General features: G+C 39.9%; 1 pseudogene; it reads right to left on the reverse strand.

The window, feature by feature from the left end:
- Positions 1-1,365: 1,365 nt before the first annotated feature.
- LOC103664121 lies at positions 1,366-21,270 on the reverse strand (annotated as a pseudogene).
- Positions 21,271-21,672: the final 402 nt, after the last annotated feature.

A 21,672-nucleotide genomic window follows, 5' to 3' on the forward strand; every position in this document is an offset into this window, starting at 1 on the left:
CAGGAAAATGCAAATCAAAACCACAATGAGATACCCCCTCACACCTGTCAGAATGGCTAAAATCATAGACGCAATAAACAACAAGTGTTGGCAAGGATGTGGGAAAAAAGGAACCCTCATGCACTGTTGCTGGGAAATTGGTGTAGCCACTGTGGGAAACAGTATGGGGATTCCTCCAAAAATTAAAAATAGAAACACCATATGATCCAAATTTCCGCTACTGTGTATTTACTTATAAAAAATGAAAACATTAATTCCAAAAAATGTATGCACCTTTATGTTTATTGGAGCATTATTTACAATAGTCAAGATATGGAAGTAACCCAGGTGTCCTTTGATGATGAATGGATAAAAAAGTGCTACACACACACACACACAGAGACACACACATGCACACACATGGAGGAATATTATTCAGCCACAAAAAAGAATGAGATCTTACCATTTGCAAAAACACGGATGGATCTAGAGGGTACTATGCTAAATAAGTCAGACTGAAAAAGATAAATATATGATTTCGTTCATATGTGGAATCTAAAAAAAATCCCAAAGGAATACACTAGCAAAAAGCAGAATCAGACCTATAAATACAGAGAACAAACTGATGGTTGCCAGAGGTCAAGGTGGTGGTGGTGGGGGATGGTCAAAATGGGTTAAGGGGAGTGGGAGATACAGGCCTCCAGTTATGGAATGGATAAATCATGGGATTAAAAGATACAGCACAGGGAATAGAGTCAATGGTATTGATAGCTTTGAATGGGTACAGAGATGGTACCTACACTTATGATGAGAGTAGCATGTAGTCTAGAGATGTGTTGTTGAATCACTATGTTGTACACCTGAAACTAATGTAACATTGTGTGTCAACTATACCCCAAAATTTTTTAAAAAATGACAACCCTTACATATCAGCCAACTCAATAAACAGAACATTGCCAACATATTTTAATTCCTCTCTGTGCCCTAACAGATCATGGCCTTTCCCTCCTCACACTCCAGAAGGAACCTCTCTCCAGAATTTTTGTTTCTCCATCCCTTGCTTCTCTTTTAAATTTTACCACACACACACACACACACACACACACACACACACACACATATATATATATATATATCACTAATCGATACATTATTTAGCTTTGTCTATTTTTGAGCTTTACATATATGGAACTATGAATGGTCTGTATTCTTTTGTATCTTGCTCTTTCATACAATTATATTTTTGAGATTCATCCATATCAACACATGTAGCTCTCCTCCCCCCCTTTTTTAGTCTCTGAAGTTATTTAATTCTCAGGAACATATAATAATTGGTATGCATTTTGGTACTGAGGTCATGAACTGTTGAGAAGAAGAAGCAGTGTCTTACAGTAACAGGCTTTGTATTCGACAAACAGTTACAGTGTCGAATCTTCTGGGAACTCTGTGATCTGTTCTGCACTTGGTCACTTTGCAGTAGACCCTGGAGTTGACACTTTCTTCAGCTGTAGTCTCTGACATTCCTGCATCTTCCTCCTCCTCCTCATGTAGGTCCCTGGAAATTATTTGTCCAGCTAATTTAATACTCAGTGCTTCATTGTACTCAAGCTTCCTTTTCATTTCAAATGGTGGCTTGCTTGCTTGTTCTTCAGGTCAGAGTCACTGGGCTCCTCCTCCTGCTTTCCCGTTCATGAACCCGGCTGCGAGGCTTCAGCAGCAGCTAATTTCTGAGCGAAGGTATCTGAGGTCAGGGCTTCAGAGGTTTCCAGATCACAGCACGCATCTTCACCGTCACACCGTACAATGGTAAGGAGGGCTGGGTTCGTCTATTTCCATTAACCCATAGTCTTTGCTGAATGATATGTCGCCAGGATGTTCGTTTCATCCCACTTCTGGGATTTTTTTTTACCCAGCACTTTGTCGACACCCCTGCCGGGGTGCTCTGCTGAGGCGGCCAGAGAGGGAGCCGCAGAGCTTGTGTTTCTCAGGACCCCCTTGATGGGCCGATGTGAGGCGGTCCAGTGCTCCGGTGGTCGACTCAGCCTGGCTGCCTGGCTCCGGGTCCGGGAAGGAAAGGGCTGGGCGCCAGCACGCACTCGCTGCGTGGCCGCAGAGCCCGCCCGGGGCGAAAGCCGCTGCACCTGCTGTGGAGACGGCTACCCGAGTCACGACACGACGACCCCGATGCCGGGGCGGAGCCAGTTGTCATGACAAGCCCTTCGCCACCGACACTTACCCACCACGGATGCCGACGCTCTCCTTCCTTTTCAGCGCTGTGTAATGTTCTGTGGGATGAATCCATCAATTTTATATGTTAGTTCTATCCTTGATTGACATCAAGACATTGCCATTTTTTTTTCCTCTTAGGAATACTGCTACCACAATCACTCTTGAACATGGCTTCTGCAGTGCACCTGCAATAGTTTCTCTTTGGTTACAATCCCTGGAAATGTACTAAATGGTAAACGTCAGCACGTGCGGTTTTATAGGTGACACCAAAATATTTTCCAAAGTAGTTGTTCCAGTTTAGAATCACCCCGGCATTGTATGGGAGTTCCCACTGTTGCACATCCTGGATTATCATTGGTACCGTCAGACTTTACAGCTTTATCAATCTGGTGCGTGTGAAATGAGAACTAATGATATTAATTTGCATCTGCCTGGTTAATGCAATGTCTAACTTAATACGATTGGACATCTTTTCAGGAATTATAGGTGTTCTTTTTTCCTCTTGTGAAATTCCTGTTCCTAACCTTTGTCTGCTTTACAGGGTTATTGTTATTTATTTTTTATTGTGTCATAGGTGTTCTTTATTTGTAGTCTCTTAAGCGTCTGGAAGTACTGCTTCCCAGTCTGTGCCTCATCTCTTCACTCGCTTTATGATGGCTCTGATGAAGAGCATGAACAGAAGTTTTAAAATTCTGACCTAGTCGAACATACCAATGCTTTCTTTGTGGTTTGTATTAAGAAATCCTTCCTCTGAGGTCATAAATAGAGTCTTTCCTAAGTGTTCAAAAATTTGGCATTAACACTTCAATTTCTTAATCCACGTAGAGCGTATGTATGTACATTACGCCTGATCGGGTAGGTATTTCATACCTACGTAGGTATGCTGGTGCCGGAATACGGGATAGAAAGCATAGCACAGCCAAGCACGTCTTTGGTGAGAATCCGCCGAACACTCCAGCGGCCATTCTTTAGCCCCACGGCGACAGTGCAGATATAGGGAAGGACATCACGCTGGCTTAGAATCTCCAGGCTCCGTAGGAACCAATAACTCTTCTAACTAGGACATAGCTTTCAGGTGCTGGCAAGGAAAATGCCTAGTTTGAACTTATGTGGCGTCAGGGAAGCTTCCCACAAGATATTTATGGTTCATTTACAGTCTTCCAGAACAAATATATTCAATCAGGGGTAATTTGTTATCATAAGCATTGCTGCTTCAACACACAGCCGAAATTCTACCTCTGGTTTCAAGGGATACAGAAGAGAAAAGGTAACCCAAGGTCAATTTTCCATACATTCTGTATGTGCGCGTGCGTGTGTGTGTGTGTGTGTGTGTGTAGAGTATGAATAGGGATCTATTTTCATCATTTTCTGTGTGGATAATGTGTTCTCTCAGCACCATTTGCTGAATAACCCATCTTTCTCTCACTGATCTGCAGTGCCAGCTAGACCGTTTTCCAGCCTTCGCTACACACGTGAGTCTGTTTATTAGCTCTCTGTGCGTCCCAGGACCACCCTGTTCTGCCTACCACCCCAGTGCTAACGAATGCAGTGCTATCATAAGCCTTGATATCTGGAAGGTCAAGTCTGCCTCTTCTGCAGACAAGTCTTGTCAATTTGGGAGGGTGTTTTTGATCTGTCCACTTGGCTAGGCTATAGTCCCCGTGAAGCAGTCTAGCTGTTGCTGTGAAGTCATGTTGCACATGTAATTAAAGCCCTTAATCAGTAGACTTTAAGAAGATTATCCTGGATTATCTGGGTGGGCCTCATTGATCTGTTGGAAGACCTTAAACGTAGGACTAGGATTTCCCCAAGAGAGAGAAGAAATTCCGTCTGTGGATGCCGGCGTTGGCCAGTTCCGGTTCAGTTCCATCGTGCTTATGACGGCCTCCTCTATGGATTCTGATTTTGCTTAGCCCATCCTAACAGTCACGTAAGCTAATTCCTTATAATAAATCTCTCTGTCTCTTGCTGTCTCTCTGTGTCTCTGTCTCTCTCGCTCTTTATATAAAATATATATGCTATGTATGTATTTATTTAATCTATTTATCCTGGTTCTGCTTCTCTAAACCTTGACTTGTATACTATTCTTCTTTTCTTTATGCTATGCAAATCACAAAATTACAAAATTGACTTGTCAAGTTGCGCAAAAATACATGTTTGGGTTTTGATTTACATTACTGTGACTCTAGGCTAAATTGAGTAGAATTGACACCTTCGTAAAATTGAGTCTTCCTATCCATATTTTTCCACTTGGGTCTTATAGATATCTTTCTATAAAGATACAAAATTCTTGGTAAAACATCTTGTTTTAGTAGTTACTACAAATGCTGTGTTTTAAACTTCTTTCTTATTACCTGAGTGCCCCTCCAGGTGCACATTCCCTCTTCGTCACCTGAGACAGAATCATCTTTCTGGTCTTTATAACAATCTCCCTCCTGCCTTCCCTCCCTCTCTCCCTTCTGTCCTTTCTTCCTTCCCTAGTAGTTTTGCTGCTCCTGTGAGAATTTGTCAGTAGTCTGGTTCAGAGCCTTACCTAGATGGAATCAGGCAGCAGGTGTACTTTTGTGTAGATACTTGATTTATTTATTTATTTTTAAAGATTTTATTTATTTATTTGACAGAGAGAGAGACAGCCAGCGAGAGAGGGAACACAGGCAGGCGGAGTGGGAGAGGAAGAAGCAGGCTCATAGCAGAAGAGCCTGATGTGGGGCTCGATCCCAGAACGCCGGGATCACGCCCTGAGCCGAAGGCAGACGCTTAACCGCTGTGCCACCCAGGCACCCCTAGATACTTGATTTAAATCAGTGTGAGGCCACATTAGTATTGAACCTTCGCTCTTCCTGGGGAAATAAACATTACAAAGCGCCCTTTTTATCTCTTAAAGCCTTTTTTTTTTTTTTTGCCTTAAAGTCCGCTTTGCCTAATCTTCATACACAACACTAGCTTTCTTTTTTTTTTTTTTAAGATTTTAAAAAATTTATTTATTTTTGTGAGAGAGAGAGAGAGCAAGAGCAGGGGGAGGGGCAGAGGGAGAAGCAGGCTCCCCACTGAGCAGGGAGTCAGACTAGATCCCAGGACCCAGGATCATGACCTGAGCCGAAGGCAGACGCTTAAGCAACTAAGCCACCCAGGCGCCCCCACACTAGCTTTCTCTCATCCTTTTATTTTCAACTTTTCTGAATTCCTATGCCTGCTGACTTGTTTGGTTTGCCATGTCTTTGTATATCTTTGCCCAGAATCCTTTACTTTTTTAATGCCTTCCACGCTACAAAGCGTATACTTTGTGCAGATTTTCAGTTAGCCTAAGTAGGAGGGTTCGTGCCAGTGACCCTCACCTGCTGTTGTCAGAAGCAGGGACATTTCTTCATGGCTGGCTTGCACACTTCTGCAGACTTCCTGAACTCTTACTAATTTGAGCATTTTACGTATACATTCTTTTAATTTTCTACATAGATAATCATGTTATCTGCAAATCCTTTCCAATCTTTGCAACATGAATTTCTTTTTCTTCTCTGGCACTGACAGGTACTCCAATATAATGAACAGAAAATAGTCATAGTGGAAATCTTTGCTGCTTCCTGATTTTGGGAATCATTTAATGTTTTACTCATAAGCAAGATATTTGCCACAAGTTCTTTATGGATAAGCTTTATCAGATTAAGTAGGTTCCCTTTTTTCCCTTTTATTTCTAGTTTGCTACATGATTTTTTTTTATTTTTAGAATCGTAGGTGGTTATTGAATTTTATTTGAGATGATTCTGAATCTATTGAGATGATCATATGGTTTCTGTCTTTGAATCTGTTATTGTAGTGAATTACATTACCAGATTTTTCTAACATGGGACCAATTTTGTATCCTTGAATAAATCTAACTTGATTGTGATGCATTATTATTTTTGTATATTTCTTGATTTGGTGTGCCAATGTTTCATTTAGTATTTTTGCATTTATGCTCCTAAGAGAACCGGAATTTAATTTTTTTATACTGTTCATATCTGGTTTGGGTATTAAGTTTATATAAGTCTCATGAAATGAGTTGGGAGTGTTCATGGTTGACCTTTCTTTAAAGGAACTAGAATAAGCTGAGAATTATCTGTTCCTTGAACGCTCAGGAGAGCTTACTTCTCAGCAGTCTGGGTTTTGTGTGTTCTTTGTGGGAAGATTGGAACTATTGATTTAATTTATAGGCTGGATCTACATTTATTAAAGACTCCTGCCATGGGGAGTGCCGACTGTGGCAGCAGAGCCTGAGCTGTCTGGCTGCTGGCAGGCCCCGTTACCTGGCTGTCCTCTCTGTCCCTCACCAGCAGTCTCAGATAAAATCCTCATGGGCTGCAACTCCCCCCAGTGGCCACAGATGTGTGACTCTGAACGAGAGCTGGTTAGTGGTGGACAGAGACAGTCATAGCTGGGAGGAACCAGCTGTGAGTTGGCCAGTTGCTTATAGGCCAGCACTATTATAAGGGAGTGATTTTCCACAAAGGGGTATAAGCTTAGTCTGTTCAGGGGGTGGTGGTAAGAGGACAGGGAGTGACAAGTGGGAGCCACGGAGAGCTGGCTGGTGGGTAAAAGGGCGGATGGGCTCCCTGGGAGGTGTGGGAGTGTGGGGAGAGCCGATGGTGGTGTATTGGTCCTAGAAACTCACCGTATGCCACACACTGACATTTGATTGCTTGATCAGGACATGTCCCAGGGTCAGTGGTGGCAGGTCACTGGAGGCCTGCCTGGGCAGGGAGTGGCCTTCCGTGCAGCAGCTCTTTACCAACAAGTGAGGAAGTCTATACAAATTTTAATATCTGTTGGGGCGCCTGGGTGGCTCTCAGTTGGTTAAGCATCTGACTCTTGATTTGGGCTCGGGTTGTGATCTCCGGTCTGTGAGATTGAACCCCATGTTTATCTCCGTGCTTGGTGCTCAGCAGGGAGTCTGCTTGAGATTCTCTCCCTCTGCCCCCCCCTCTGCTCACGCTCTCTCTCCCTCTCTCTAAAATAAATAAATAAATCTTAAATTTTTTTTTAATGTGTGTTACAGCTGTTCTAAGCATGAGCTCTGATCACAAGATACATGTTTTTGGATTTTTTTTTTCCAGCTCTTTGAAGATAATATATCACAGGCTCCTGGTTTCATTATTTTGTGAGGGATTAACTACTAGTCAAACTGTCGATTTTGTTTTGATAAGTTGTCTTTTTTTCTCTGACACTGTTAAAGATCTTTTCCCTCTTCCTGTGTTTTGCAGTTTCATGATGATGTATCTAAGTGTTATTTCTTCTTATTTTTTCTGCTTGGGTTTCCTGATCCGAGGATTAGAATCTTTCATCAGTATGAGAAAGTTGTCAACCATTATTTCTTGAATACTGCCCCTCCCCAATCTCTCAGTTACCTTTTTCTGGATTGTATATTGTGCCTTCTCACTTTTTCTCCACTTTAAAAAATTTATATAATATAGAGAGAGTGCACAAACAGGGAGGGGCAGAGGGAGAGGGAGAAGCAGATTCTGTGCTGAGCAGGGAGCCCGGTGTAGGACTCAATTCCAGGACCCCGGGATCATGACCTGAGCTGAAGGCAGATGCTTCACTGACCAACCCACCCAGGGGCCCCTCCCCATTTTTTTCTTTTTTTATCACTTTTTTTTGCTCTGATGTCTTCTGGGTAATTTCATCAGGTCTAATTCCTCCTCATTGATTCTTTCATCAATAATGTCATCTTTAAATATCATATTGAGTTTCATTTCTTTGTGGTCCTTTTCCAGAATTGTCTGGTCAACTTTGATAGCCTCTTATTTCTTCATCATATTTCCATAATCGTTTATTTCTTTGAAATGTTAAACATGCTTATTTTAAGTGTTATTGGCTAATTCCAATGTTTGACTGGTTGTGGGTATGCTGTGGTTTATCATTTTGTTGTTTCTCACCTAAGGTGGATAATTGCCTCTTATTTACTATTTTTTTCCTGTAAGGTCTGATTCTTTACAGCTTTATCCGTGGGAAATCTTTGAGATTCTGAGTTTAGAGTACTTGGACCAAAAACTTGACCCCCTTTTTTTTTTTTAAAGATTTTATTTATTTATTCGACAGAGATAGAGACAGTCAGCGAGAGAGGGAACACAAGCAGGGGGAGTGGGAGAGGAAGAAGCAGGCTCATAGCGGAGGAGCCTGATGTGGGGCTCGATCCCATAACGCCAGGATCACGCCCTGAGCCGAAGGCAGACGCTTAACTGCTGTGCCACCCAGGTACCCCAAACTTGACCCCTTTAAGCAAAATTTTTATATTGGGGGTTTGGAGGTATCACACAAGTATGGGTTTGGGCTATGTAGGTTCACTTATATGTGGATTTCCCACCCCCATAAATACAATACAGTAATGTTTTTTTCTCTTCCTTATGAATTTCTTGATAGCATTTTCTTTTCTCTAGCTTACTTTATTGCAAGAATATAGTATATAATACGTATATAAAATGTGTGTTAATTGACTATTTTCGTTATCTGTAAGGCTTCTGGTTAACAGTAGGCTATTAGTAGTTAAGTTTTGGGGGAGTCAAAAGTCATACACACATTTTCAACTGCATGGGAGGTCAGCACCCCTAACCCCCATGCTGTTCAAGGGACAACTGTAGTGTGAATTCCAGATCCAAACCCATTCGACTGTGAGCTTGTAGTTAACAACCTTCATAAAAAGATTACAGGGGCTCCTACCAGTCTACCGGAGGCAAGGCAAAAATAGCCAAGTAGAATATTACTACCTGATTTCTCTGTGGAAGAGTGTGTCTGGAGAAGCTCTATTTTACTTACTCTAATGTCACCCTTTGAGAGTCTCAGCATTGAGAGTCATGGTTCTCCTATCACACCTCCCCGACTTCCTACCTAACTTGGTGTTGACATTCTCTGGGTACTGGTTTTTGGCCAGATTAACCAGATTTTTCTTTCTTCTTCTTCTTCTTCTTCTTCTTCTTCTTCTTCTTCTTCTTCTTCTTCTTCTTCCTCCTCCTTCTCTTTTTCTTAAGGATTCATTTATTTATTTTAGAGAGAGAAAGAGAGCAAGTGAGAGAGCGAGCATGGGGGGAAGGGCAGAGGGAGAGGGAGAAAGAGAATCTCCAGCAGACTTCTGATGAGCGAGGAGCCCGATGTGAGGCTCAGTCCCAGGACCCTGAGATCATGACCCGAGCCAAAATCAGGAGTTGGACGCTCAACCGACTGAGCCACCCAGGAGCCCCAACCAGATTTTTCTATGTGCTATAACCAGGTAAGGTTTCACCTCAAGTATGACCATCATATCGCTGGGGATTGGTATATACATTATTTTTAAAAAGAACCTTTCTTTATTCTCTCCTCTTTTCACCCTCCCTTTGCCCTATCTTTCTCTTTATCTGTCAGGTTATAGGGCTTTCAGCTGGAGGAATGACTCTTCTTCCACACTACCAACGCTTCAAGAGTTCATGTAGCTAAAAATGAAAGGGCAACTAATCACTTATACAATTATTTCAATTTCATACACACACACACACACACACACACACACAGTCTCTGCTATATATTAGACATTGTTCTAAGTAATTTACAAATATTAACTCCTTCTATGCTTGTTAAAACCATATGAGTTAGGTACAATTACCTTTCCCATTTACAATGAGGAAACTTAGGGCAGGAGAGGTTAAGTAACTTGCCCGGGATCATAGAACCAGTAAGTGGGGAAGCTAGGATTGAAATCCAGGCAGCCTGACTCTAGTGACCTGTTGCTGGAGGAGACCATCGAGAGGACATGACCGCCTGTTGGTCCTCAAGCTGGATGTTAGTAATCAGAGGCTCCTTCCTCAACCCCTCCACTGTCCTTGGAACTTATGTTCTGCCTACCGTTCCCACAGTGAGAGCCATTTTCAAGGATGCAGTCTTGAGAGCACAATTTGTTGAGATTGTCTGGAATGAATATATGACTGAACCCAGTTAAGGATTCTACATAAACTTTTGAGATTCTAGTGAGCAGATGCAGCAATCTCATCTTAGGACCATCTCGGCAAGCCTCATATGTAAGTTCCCTTGGTTATTAAACCTGCCCCTTACCAATGTGGAGCACTCCATCTCCTTCTTTGGTCTCTCCTTGCCTGCCGAGTATGCGGACCAGGTTATGAACCAACAGCAACTGTGTAAGCCACACACAATGCAGCCCTGTGGTAGTTCTTCATTCATTCTTCTTGATCTGTCTCTGGCATTGTTCTGTTGGGTATCCTAAACATTTTTCCTAGGTATTACACATTTTTGGAGATAATCCCAGAAAATTCATTATTCTGCAAACCCTCCTGAGGTATTAGCCAGGTTTAAGTTACCTCATAGGAAATGGGAAAAGAGTGAAACTGGAGAGATGGAAAATGGAGTTCTGGTGCTGATAAGTTGAAAAGGACAACACTGAATGAATGCTAGTTAATGGGGAATCTCAATGGAACCAAAGGCTTCAAGGTTCCAGATCAACTCTGAAGAGTCTACTCCCACCCATGTTCCTTAATTTTTTTTCTTAGTTTTTACAATTGTCTGAGTGTAATGCTGTGATGGTACGGAGAATGTTTTGGATATGTATTTAAAAGACCAGCAGTCTAATTTCTACTTTCACTAGCTATGTAGGTTGGTAATTTAACTGCTTTGAACCTCAATATCCTCACCTATAAAAAAGAAATGCTAATAGCTGTCCTGCTTGCCTGCAAGATCTGTGCTTATGCTATGTAATTATTGTTGATAATAGTAATAATACTTTATGGTAACATACCTATAGCCAATCATAAGTGAAGTAAAGGAAAGAAGTAAAACTCAAGTCAGTATGTTTTACTGTTTATCGAAAGATTGGGTGGATCTTTTGGATTCGATGGTTTTCTTTTCTTTTTTATGTTTTCTGCTATTGAGCCCACATCAGCAAAATAACCAAATTTGCTTTTAGGGTGTAGGTTTTTAATTTTTATAATAATTTACTCATTAAGAAGTTCTCCAGGTAAATGTGCATTTGGTCCTTTAGAGATTCTGTATGTAGTTTTAAGAGTATTACAGACCCCCTTGTGCATCATCCATCTCCTAAGGGACATGGACCTTTGGTTATAACCCATTTTTAAAGTTTCCATAGTTGCACCTATAATAGACCACTGGGAATAGGAATCTTCACTGAATTTGTCAGTGAATAAATGAGAGAAAGGTGGGTAGCTATTGGGCATCCAGCAGCTTGAGACTGCACAAATTGTAGGGGAATTTTTTTTGATCATTTAGATAAAAATATCTTGAACTGTATGATCTTTTTCTTTTTTTTGCTATGCATACTTTCATTAGCTTTATAATATTCTCCAAATAATTTTTCTCAGACTGGAGAAGCATGTTTGTGAGTTGATGATGGCTATGAGTTTATAGAGTTTCAGGATTTGACATAGACCTGTAAGTATCCGATTCTTTGAAACTGCAAGAATGTAATCACATTGGCCAACCTGTAATATGACATAGAGCAACCTAATTCCTTTTTTGAAAAGGAATTCTTGGCCTCCAAAGAAGCTGAGATGCAAATTATATGAACAGTAACTTGTTCATTTATTGCACAATGTGTGTGGAAACAAGTTTTTTTGGTCAGATTGTCCACTTTTTAATTTTAATTCCAGTTCGTTAACATACAGTGTTAATATTAGTTTCAGGTGTACAATATAGTGGTTCAACACTTCCATACATCACCTACCCAGTATTCATCACAAGTGCCCTCCTTAATCCCCATCTCCTATTCACACATCCCCCACCCCACTCCCATCTGGTAACCATCAGTTTGTTCTCTATAGTTAAGAGTCTGTTTCTCAGTTTGCTTCTCGCTCTTTTTTACCCTTTGTTCATTTGTTTTCTTTCTTAAATTCCGTATATGAGTGAAATCATATGGTATTTATCTTTCCCCTATGGACTTAATTCACTTAGCATTATACCCTCTAACTCCATCCATGTTGCTGCAAATGGCAAGATTTCATTCTTTTCAATGGCTTAATAATATTCCATTGTATCTATATATCACTTCTTTATTCATTCATCAGTTGATGGATACTGGTGCTGCTTCCATAATTTGGTTATTGTAAATAATGCTGCTATAAACATTGGGGTGCATGTATCCCTTTGAATTAATGTTTTTGTATTCTTTGGGCAAATACCCAGTAGTGCAATTGCTGGATCATAAAATAGCACTATTTTTAACTTTTTGAGGAAACTCCATACTATTTTCCAAAGTGGCTGCATCAGTTTGCATTCCCGTCAACAATGCATGAGTGTTTCTTTTTCTCAACATCCTCGCCAACACCTGTTGTTTCTTGTCTTGTTGATTTTAGCCATTCTGACAGGTGAGAGGTGATATCTCATTATAGTTTTGATTTGCATTTCCGTGATGGCAAGTGATGATGAACATTTTTGCATGTATCTTGGCCATCTGGATGTCTTCTTTGGAGAAATGCCTGTTCATGTCTTCTGCCCATTTTTAATTAGATTATTTGTGTTTTTTTGTTTTTTGTGGGTTTTTTTTTTTTTTGGTGTTGAGTTATGTAAGTTCTTCATAAATTTGGATACTAACCCCTTTATTAGATATGTCATGTGCAAACATCTTCTCCCATTCCATAGGTTGTCTTTTAGTTTTGTTGATTGTTTCCTTCACTGTGCAGAAGTTTTTATTTTTATCGAGTCCCAAAAGTTTATTTTTGCTTTTGTTTCCCCTGTGTCAAGAGAAATATCTAGAAAAACATCACTACTGCTCATGTTGAAGAGGTTATTGCCTAGGTTCTCTTCTAGGATTTTTATGGTTTCAGGTCTCACGTTTGGGTCTTTGATCCATTTTGAATTTATTTTTGTTTATGGTGTAAGAAAGTGGTCCAGTTTCATTCTTTTGCATGTTGCTGTCCAGTTTTCCTAACACCATTTGTTGAAGGGACTATCCTTTACTCATTAGATATTCTTCCCTGCTTTGTCAAAGACTAATTGACCATGTAGTTGTGGTTTATTTCTGGGTTTTTTATGCTGTTCTATTGATCTATGTGTCTATTTTTGTGCCAATACCATACTATCTTGATTACTACAGTTTTGTAATATAACTTGAAGTCTGGAATTGTGATGCCTCTAGCTTTGCTTTGCTTTTTCAAGATTGCTTTGGCTATTCAAGATCTTTTAGATATTTAGCAATTTTAAAATTGCTTGTTCTGAGATTTCGATTAAGGATTGAATGTGTAGATTGCTTTGGGTAGTATAGACATTTTAACAATATCTGTTCTTCCAGTCCATAAGCATGAAATGTCTTTCTATTTCTTTGTGTCATCTTCAATTTCTTTTATCAGTGTTTAATAGTTTTCAGAATACAGGTTTTTCTCCTCTTTGGTTAGGTTTATTCCTAGGTATCTTATTATTTTTGGTGCAATTGTAAATGGGATTCTTTTCTTAATTGCTCTTTCTGCTGCTTCATTACTGGTGTATAGAAAAGCAACATGTTTCTGTATATTGATTTTGTATCCTGTGACTTTACTGAATTTGATTATCAGTTCTATCAGTTTTTTGGTGGAATCTTTGGGTTTTCTATATATAGTATCATGTCATCTGCAAATAGTGAAAGTTTCACTTTTCCTTACCGATTTGGATGCCTTTTCTTTCTTTTTGTTGTCTGATTGCTGTGGCTAGCACTTCCAGTACTGTGTTGAGTAAAAGTGGCGAGAGTGGACATCCTTGTCTTGTTCTTGACCTTAGGGGAATAGCTTTCAATTTTTCCCCATTGAGGATGATGTTAGCTGTGGGTTTTTCATATATGGCCTTTATTATGTTGAGGTGTATTCCCTGTAAACCTACTTTGTTGAGGGTTTTTATCATAAATCGGTATTGTACTTTGTCAAATGCTTTTTCTGCATCTTTGGGAAGGATCATATGCTTCTTATTCTCTCTCTTAGATATTATGTATCATGCTGATTGATTTGTGAATATTGAATGACCCTTGCAACCCAGGAATAAATTCCATTTGATCAGGGTGAATGATTTTTTTTAATGTATTGTTGAATTCAGTTTGCTAGTGTTTTATTGAGGATTTTTGCATCTATGTTCATCAGGGATATTGGCTGTAGTTCTCTTTTTTAATGGTGTCTTTATGCAGTTTTGGTATCAAGAAGATGCTGGCCTCATAGAATGAATTTGCAAGTTTTCCTTCCTTTCCTATTTTTTGGAATAGTTTGAGAAGAATACGTATTAACTCCTCTTTAAATGTTTGGTAGAATTTGCCTGTGAAGCCATCTGGTCCTGGACTTTCGATTTTTAGGAATTTTTTAAAAAATCTTTTCTTATTTGTGTTTTTACTTATTTGAGTCCTTTCTCTTATTTTCTTGATAAGTCTGGCTATAGGTTTATTAATTTTATTGATTTTTTTTTCAAAGAACTAGCTCTTGGTTTTATTGATTTGTTCTATTGCTTTTTAGTTTCTATGTCATTTATTTCTGCTCTAATCTTAATTCTTTCTTTATGTCTGCTGGTTTTAGGTTTTGTTCATTCTTTTTTCTAGCTCCTTTAGATGTAAGGTTAGGTTGTTTATTTGAAATTTTTCTTGCTTCTTGAGGCAGGCCTGTATTGCTATAAACTTCCCTCTTAGAACTCCTCTTGCTGCAGCCCCAAAGTTTTGGACCTGTGTTTTTGTTTTCGTTTGTTACCATGGACTTTTTTATTTCTACTTTTATTTCCTGGTTGACTCATTCATTGTTTAGTAGCATGTTATTTAACCTCCATCTATTTGTGGTCCTTTCAGATTTTTTTCTTGCAATTGACTTCAGGTTTCACAGCATTATAGTCAGAAAAGATGCATGGTATGACTTTGATCTTGAATTTGTTGAGGCTGGTTTTATGGGTTAATATGTGATCTATTCTGGAGAATGTTCTGTGTGCACTTGAAAAGAATGTGTATTCTGCTGTTTTAGGATGCAGTGTTCTGAATATATCTGTTAAATCCATATGGTCCAGTATTTCCTTCAAAGCCACTGTTTCCTTATTGATTTTCTGTTTTTATCTGTCCCTTGATAGAAGTGGTAAAGTACCTTACTATTGTTGTGTTATCAATCAGTTCCTTTATGTTTGTTATTAACTGTTTAATGTATTTGGGTGCTCCTATGTTGGGTGCATAAATATTTACAATTGTTTTATCTTCTTGTTGGATTATCCCCTTTATTATTTTATAGTGTTCTTTGTCTCTTATAGTCTTTGTTTTAAAGTCTATGTTGTCCAATGTAAGTATTGTGACTCTAGTTTTCTTTTGACACCCATTTGTGTGACAGATGTTTTTCTATCCCCTCGTTTGCAATCTGCAGGTGTCTTTAGGTCCAAAATGAGTCTCTTGTAGGCAGCATATAGATGGGTCTTGTTTTTTGTTTGTTTTAATCCATTCTGTGACCCTCCGGCTTTTGGCTGGATTTAGCCCATTTACATTCAAAGTAATTATTGGTAGATATGTATTTATTGCCATTTTATTACTTGTTTTGTGGTTATTTCTGAAGATTTTCTCTGATCCTTTCTTTTCTTTCTCTCTTTCATAGTTTGCTGATTTTTTTTAGTGATGCATTTGGCTTTGTCTTTATTCTTTGCATACTTACTAGTGGTTTTTGATATGTGGTTGCTATTAGGTTTGTATATAACCTCTTTGGCATATAGCAATCTGTATTAAGTTGATGGTTGTTTAAAAAATAGTTGATGGTCATTTAAGTTTGAGCCCATTCATTTCCCCACTCCTCCCCACGTTTTAGGTATATGTTATTGTATTTTATATTCTTTTCGTGTGAGTTCTTTGACAGATTTTTTTAATAGAAATATTCATTTTTACTACTTTTGTGTTTCCTACCTTTATGCTGTCACTTTTGATCTCTCCCTTCCACTCAGAGTCCCTTTTAATATCTCTTACAAGGCTGGTTTAGTGGTCACGAACTCATTTAGATTTTATTTTTCTGGGAAACGCTTTATCTTTCCTTCTATTCTGAATGATAACCTTGCTGGATATGTTATTCTTGACTGCACAGTTTTCCCATTCAACACTTTGAATATATCATGCCACTTTCTTCTGGCTTGCAAAGTTTCTGTTGAAAAAAATCCTCTTGCATCCTTATGGGTGTTCCCTTTTAAGTTACTGCTTTTGTCTTGTTTCTTTTAAAAAATTTTTACACTATATTTTGCAAGTTTAATTACAGTATTTCTTGGTGTGAGTCTGCTTTTGTTGATTTTGATGGGAGTTCTATGCCTCTTGGATCTGGACATCTTCTTTCCCCAGATTAGGGAAGTCTTCAACTATCGTTTCTTCAAATAAATTTTCTGCCCACTTTTCTCTCTATTCTTTTTCTGAGACTCTTATAATAGGAATGTTATTATTTCTGATGGAGTCACTGAGTTCCCTAAATCTATTCTCATTTTACATAGTTCTTTTTTCTCTCGTTAGTTCATCTAGATTACTTTATATTACTCTGTCTTCTAGGTCATTAATTTATTCCTCTGCTTCTTCCAATCTGATGTTTATTCTGTCAAGTGTGTTGCCCATATCATTTATTGAGCCCTTCATCTCTGCTATGTTATCCCTTATGTCTATGTTAAGGGTTTCACTCATGTCTTCCACTTTTCTCAAATCCAGTGCATGTCCTTATGATGATTGCTTTGAATTCTCTATCAGATGTTACTTATAACTGTTTCACTTAGATCTCTGGCTGTAGCCTTGTCCTGTTCTTTCATTTGGGATACATTTCTCTGTCTCCTCATTTTGTCTGCCTCTCTGGGTCTGTTTCTCTGTGTTAGGAAAGTCAGCTATGTCTTCTGCTCTTGAAAGTAATGACTTTATGAAGAAGAGGTCCTGGAGTGCCTTGGAAGGCAGTGTCCCCCATTTGCCAGATGCTGGCACCTCAGGAGAGTATCCTCTGTGCTTGCTTATGCCCTGCTCTTGTGTCTGAGTTACTTTTCCTTTCAGTGCAGTCATCTGCACTGACTCTTTGCCTGTTGTGGGCTGTGCTTGCTCTCTGTGTAGTTAGTGGGACCCAGGTGTGTCAGTTCTAAGGGGTCATGCCTGCCACAGAACTTGGGAGCAGGGCAGCAGTGTTAGCAAAATTTGTGCTGGGCCATTAGTCCTATCCTGGATTCCCCCAAGCCCTGTGGCAGGTGGGGCTATGAGCCAGGGTGGCGGTGGCTGGGGGCCTAAAGCCAGGTGCTTTTGGGCCTGGCATGGGACCATAGCTAGGGGCACGTGACTGGGCATGGTGCCTGGTGGCAACTGTGCATGTGTGGCTGAAAGCAGTTTTTAAAAAGTAGCAAGAGTTTTACATGGGTGTTTATGCTAAAACTGATCAAATGGTAAGCTTAAAATTTGTGGATTTCACTCTATATGAATGATACAAAAATACTATAAACAAACATTGAATTCTAGTAGATGGTATATATGTGAAAATATTTAAGGTTAGGTGTACTGTTGTTTATAACCCACTTTGAAATACATAAAAAAATCTTATGGATTGACAAAAGGATAGATGGATAGATCCATGATAAAGCAAACAAAGAAAAATGTGAACAGTTGGAGAATCTAGGTGGCGGGTATTTGATGACTATTTTATAATTCTTCAGCTTTTTAATATGTTTCAACATTTTCATAAATACATGTAGCTAGGAGGGGGAGGAAAGTAGCTGAGGGTACGTCCCTACATCACTATAAATTCTTTTTGAGTGCCTTACTTCTCCTTTGTCAGCAAATACACTGATACAGTGTTCTGTACACACAGCCAGCCCATCAAAGAGAGAAAACTAACAGACAGGAAACAGGAGCCCCCTGAGTCCCCAGAAATGCCATTTGGGGTTATGAGCCTGGAATGTCCTAAGGAAAGGTATAGCTCTTCATTTGGCTTTTGCTTGTGTCAAACTTTGCCCTAAGCACTTTTGAATGTCACTCATTTCAATCCTCCCAGCAATCCTCTAAGCGGGGGAAGGTAGAAGGCATTATTTTCACATTACAGATGAAGAAACTGACGAGGGCATTTCTTTGGATTTTAGAAGGCCAGAATGATGAGAGAAAACTTAACCAGAAATTAGGTAACAAAAGGCCAAGTTTCATTAACACTGAAATGTGCTTTAATATCTAGCTTGTACTTATCTGTCAAGGAAATCAAAAGGAAAGAGAGAAGGGTCATGACTTTTGGGAACCTTGATCTTGGGTCAAACGAAGCAGGCATTGATTCATTAACTCGGTAAATATTTGCTGGGCATCCGCTATGTTTCGAGTACTGTTTTAGTTGCAGGGGATATGACAGTAATCAAGACAGATAATGTCCATTACCTTGTGGACTTCCATTGTAACAGGCAACTGAAAAGTTAGTGATGGACAGCTTCAATCCCAGGAGAGATCTTTTTGTGAGGTCATGTAGGAAAGAATTCGCTCATCCAGCAAGATATCTTTGTACCTGTAGGACCTAGCACTGAGCCCGCATATAGTGGCTTATAGAACGGGATAAAGGCCTTTAAAGTCTCTAAGCATCTGAAAGTTTATAGTGCTTCCCATCCCCATCTGCCATATATAATTCAAAATAAAACAATATGAAACTGAAAAATATGGGTGAAAAGTCGACCCAAGTTTAGATTTTTCCAGTGATGATTACATTCCTATGAAGTATTAAATCCTTCCCTACCATAGCCTGAGCAATGTATTTTCTCTGTGTATCCTTCCTTTGCCCTAAGCATGGGCTTACTCTGCCAGCTGGGGAATCCAGTCCTGGTACGCACTCATACACGTTTGTTAATTACAGAAAAAATAGTTTTAGAAGGGACTGAAGTTTCTCCAGGCCTAGCAGTGGTATCTATTTAATTCCATCTCAAACTAAAACATCTTTTATCATTATCCAGACAAATTCAGCATCATATCTCATGAAAGCCCATCTTTGCTTGAAATACTGGCTATCTTCTGTGTATTCAATTGTTTTAATATTTTGTTTTTTGATTTTTTTTTTCTTTGTTCTGTTTACCTTAGTCACCTACTAAAATTACTCTAGCAAAACCTCAAGTGGCTTGTTGGTTTCCCAGGGGAGGAAGTGAGTCTTCCATGACATAGACAGAGGGAAGCACCTCTCTTACTTCTTTCTCTGTCTTGTATCTGGTTTTACTATCACTTTAAGCTGTCAGCCATGTTCTAAATGGTTTTATTTTTAGTTTGGATGTTTTACTTTTCTTATTAGTTTTTGGTCTTCCTATTTTATCATCATGTTGCTTTGGTATGTGAGTAATATTGCTTCGGTGTGATTTTGATAAGTATGAGGGGGTGGGTGAGCCCTCTCCTCCACCCCTCTCCTCTCCCAGGAACTGGCCCCCATCCTCTCAATCAAGAGATTTTATAATAGGAGGAACCATGTTGTTACCACAGGGTTCTGGTCTTCTGGTTGGAACTAAGCTAGGCCAATCAGAAAAAGAACTAAAAGATTCAGGGATCAGCAGATCTGCTTTTTTTTTTTTTTTTTTTGAATAATGAAGATATAAACTTAGGCTACTGGCTATGACATTTTTCCCCCCAGAGAGCTGGGAAGCAGAAGTCTGACTGCTTATCTCCATTAGGAACTTTCCTATTGGAAGCTTATGTGGATCCTTTCAGTGATTCTGACTTCAAAATCACAGCGGGATTGCAGGTTGGTCCACATCGGTTTAATTTGGGAAGTGTCCAGGGTTGGACCTGGCTGAAGTTATCAACTTCATCCCTAGCTCTCTTCCATCAGTGTTGTCTTTGATGGGGAAGTCACATCATTTTTCCAGAAACTGGAACATGCTGTCCTCATGATGTAACATGGTGTGTAGGATAAGCTATGACTAGGAACACATTTTTAAAACTTGAGTGGTGCATGCAACTCTTTAAAAAAATTCTCCTTCACCCATGTTGACTAACCAATATTTTGATTTAAGTGCAATCAATATATATAAAAATAAAACTTGCCATATACTTCTTATGTTTATAAATGTTACATGCCTATAAGACCAAATCAAATCTCTAAATTAAATAAATAATACTAGGTGAAAAGGATAATAACCATACTTGCAAAGCTTTTCCTATGTGCAAGGTCCAGTCTAAGTGCTTTATATCTACTTAGCTTACTAATTATCACAGAGGCAGGTATTGTTCGGATCTCATCTGATGTACTGATGAGAAACTGAGGCACACAGTGCCTTCAGCTATTAAGTGTTGGAGTTCTACTTTGAACCCAGGAAGTTTGGCTTCAGAGAATGGGCACTTCGCAATTATGCTAAGTTGCCTCTCTGAAAACCAGTGAGCAACATTAAAGTGACAGATGGCACTGATCAGTTAACATTAATTTGCAGAGAGCTGGTTTAACTTGGGAGAGATACATATGTGTGTCGACTTGGTTCTTTTGATTTAGAGCATGATGGATCATCCCACTCCAGTCACCATGATGATTCCTGTCATTATTTTCTTTCTTTAATAGTGAATGTTTTTTTTTTTAATTTTTAAAAAAAGATTTTATTTATTTGAGAGAAAGAGAGAGAACATGAGAGAGCGCGCGAGTACGGAGGAGCAGGAGGAAGGGCCAGAGGGAGAGAGAAAAGCAGGCTCCCTGTTGAGCAGGGATCCCTATGTGAGACTCGATCCCAGGACCGTGGGATCATGACCTGAGCAGAAAGCAGTCGTTCAACCAACTGAGCCACCCATGCGCTCTTTAATTATAAATGTTTTAATCATACATCTGTTATTTGGATGAGCCCATGTAATAATGCGCTAAGAAACAGTAAAACTAAAAAAGAAAGAAAAGAAACAAAGAAAGAAAAACGAAAAATGACTCCATTGCATATTTATTTATTAAACTGACTTAATGAACTTTTGCAAAGGCGGCATGAAAAATATAGGATCTGAGGAACACATTCTGGACAACATGCTGTGGGATCTTTTGACCTTAGAGGCGCTGACTAACCTGTCACGTGACCCCCCAAGTCTCCTACCATTGATTCCCTCATGGAACTGCAAGAGAGACCTTCATCTGATGCGTGGCCTTCTCTGGGCATCGACGTGATCACAAGCGATCGCAAGGGCAGGACAGCCTGGGGCATGACGGGTGATTAGACTGCTGTGCAGATTCTCCAGAATTTACTTACTGTAAAACATTTGAATCACCTGTGAGATAAAAGCTTCAAGTTTGTTACAAAGCCGGGCTCTCTCAGAAGCCCGTTCCGTTGGGGTCTGTAAGCAGCGCCGGGCCGGGGGTGCCTCACAGACCCGGCTTGCGTCAGAGGCTGAGGGGAAGGCGGGCGGGCAGAGCACGTGGCGCCCCGGGGGGTGGGGGGTGGGGAAGCGCTGCGCGCGGTGGGGCGCCGCTCGCCAGGACTGGCTCTGGGCTGCGGGACCCGCGAGTGTGGGGGGCGGGGTGCTTCTGGTTCCGTCGCAGGCTCCTACGGTGACGAAGACCCTGGGCCGGCTGTGTGGGTCGCTCTTGTTTTGCTGAAGACGGACGG

Source organism: Ursus maritimus, unplaced genomic scaffold (assembly GCF_017311325.1).
Source record: "Ursus maritimus isolate PB19 unplaced genomic scaffold, ASM1731132v1 scaffold_29, whole genome shotgun sequence".
Lineage (NCBI taxonomy): Eukaryota > Metazoa > Chordata > Mammalia > Carnivora > Ursidae > Ursus > Ursus maritimus.